Source organism: Convolutriloba macropyga, chromosome 7, assembly GCF_964194025.1.
Source record: "Convolutriloba macropyga chromosome 7, txConMacr16.3, whole genome shotgun sequence".
Classification (NCBI taxonomy): Eukaryota; Metazoa; Xenacoelomorpha; order Acoela; family Convolutidae; genus Convolutriloba; species Convolutriloba macropyga.
Genome location: NC_134474.1, coordinates 64084913 through 64087412, shown reverse-complemented (window position 1 = coordinate 64087412; position 2500 = coordinate 64084913).

Genomic DNA, 2500 nt, shown 5'->3' with positions numbered 1-2500 from the left:
TTCTTCGTCAGAATTCTCAGGAGTGTTGTACTGGATGTCCAAGTTGGGTTTGGAGTCCCAAAAATTCCACGTCTTTTGTTGATCGAGCATTGGGCGTCTGAGTACTTTCTTGTCTAAATAGAATTTCTGTGTATTATTGTATGTTAGGTTTTTCTTGTTTGGATGTGTGACGACGTTGCTTGTTTGTGTGTTTGCTGCCGAAGTGTGCTTCAAATGGTGTGATTTTTGTGGTTGTGTTTGGTATAAGTTTTATGTTTTCTATTATTGCTGATATTTTGTTTGCTAGTGTTTCTTTTGACCAGTTGTTATCTACATTTATTGCTGCTAGTCTTCTTTTTATTGTTTGTATTAATCTTTCAACCATTCCTGTTCCTCTGTGGTCTCCAGTTGGTGCTAGTATTAATCTTATGTTGTTGTCCTTACAATAAATTTCAAAATTTTTTGCTTTAAAGGCTTGTGCTTGGTCACACTTTATTGATCTTGGTATGCCGTGGAGTTTTATATAGTCCTTTAAGTAGTCTATGGCTGTATCTGTGTCGCAATTGTTGTATATTTCCGCATGGGGATATCTGGAATATCTGTCTACAGTTACCAGTATATATGTGTCCTTATTGTTATTTGTTAATGGTCCGGCGAAATCCTTTTGGATTTCCTCGTTTGGTTCTGAAAGTGGTGGTAATTCAGTATATTTGTTTTTTGGGGTAATGGGTTTTAGATTTTTACCTGTTTTGGTGCATTGTTTGCATCTCTGCGCTAAGGCAACAATATCTCGATGTATCGGGAGATACCATATCAACTGGGCCAGATAGACCATGCCCGCTTGACCTGGGTGCGTTTTGTGCACGGAGTCGATAACCGGTTTGCGTAGCTGAGTAGGGATATACATCTTTCCGTCGTACAAAATGCATCCATTAGGAATTACGGAAAGGTCTTTACGTAAGCTGTACCAGTATTTGGAGAAACATTTAATGGCATTCCAATCTTGTAATTCAATGAGTCTACGAATTTTGTTACTGTTTGTGTCGTTCTTTATTGCCTCTGCAATAAATGATTCGCCAAGAACTTTGTGTAAATTTAACAAGTAATCAGGGGAGTTTTCTAGAGTAACTTGATCAAATGGGTTTTTAACAATGTTGGAATTTAATGGTTTTAGTCCCTGTCCGATGTTCGATACGCAATCAGTTTGTGCGCCGATAGTAATGGCTTCAGGGTTAGAAGTAGGTTTGGAAGTTTGGGGATTGTCTGAGGAAGTTTGGGAGTTTGGGGATTGTTTGGAAGTTTGGGGATTGTTTTTAGTCTGGTTTAGTGATGACATAGTTCTTTTGTTGGGTCCTTAAATCTTTTGTTAATGTTTTGTTCAAATGTGTTAATGTTTGGATTATTTCTTGTGCATACGTTTACGAAAAGTGGATTAATAGGAGGTGACTGTTTTGTACGGCGAAATTAGCTAAAAGCGTTTTGCTTTGTTCGCTTTTGCTCACTTGTTTTAATTACGTCATCGTGTGCTGGTATATTTGCCGCATTCCAATTGGATGAAATTTTGTCTGCTCTTATTAGCATAAATTTGAATGAGTCGATTAGATTGATAACAAAATTTTCCTTGTCTTTTGATATTGGTATTGCAGCTGATGTAGGATGTCTACTAAAATAGTTTGCGAAGACCATATTTTTGCCCGCAATATGTTCTACTGAAAAGTTAAATGGTAGGAGTCTGTCCACCCATCTTGTTAATCTGCTTTGATATGTTTTGTTACCTCTATTATCTTTTAGGGTGGTTAATAGTGCTTGATGATCCGTTTGGAGTATAAAGCGTGAGCCATATAAATAGTATTTGAAGTGCTCTAATAACCATACTACTGAAAGTAGTTCTAATTCATTGATGCTGTTTTTTGTTCGTTGGTGTTTAAAAATCTGCTTGCGTATGCTATAGGATGCCAAATATTGTTGTATTTTTGTTCAAGGCAAGCTCCTAGACTTTCTTCGCTTGCGTCACATTGGACTCTAGTGGGTCTGTTTGTATCGAAATGTTTGTTTTCGATTATCTCAGTGATAGCCTTTTTTATTTGTTGGAATGATTTTGTGTGTTCTTCGTTCCATTCTAGTTTGCTATTTTTTATTTTTTTTGTGTGAGAGGAGTGGTCTGAGTGGTGCTGAAATTTTTGATAAATTTGGGATGAACTTTTGTAAATGGTGTATGCTCCCCATTAATGATCTGAGTTGTTTTAGGGTTTTTGGAGGTTCCATTTTATAATGGCTTCCGTTTTCCGTTTTGTTGGTATTATTCCATCTGGATTTATCTTGTACCCTAACCATGTAATTTCCGTCACTGCAAATTCGCATTTTTGTAAGCTTATTGCTAGGTTTTCCTTATCTAAGCGGGTTAGCACTTTGTCTAATTCTTTCTCGTGATCCGAAAGTGATCATTTGGTTATAATGATTATGTCATCTAGAAAGGCGTGTGCCGAGTTGATGTTTACTAGTGTAAAGTCCATTATTTTTT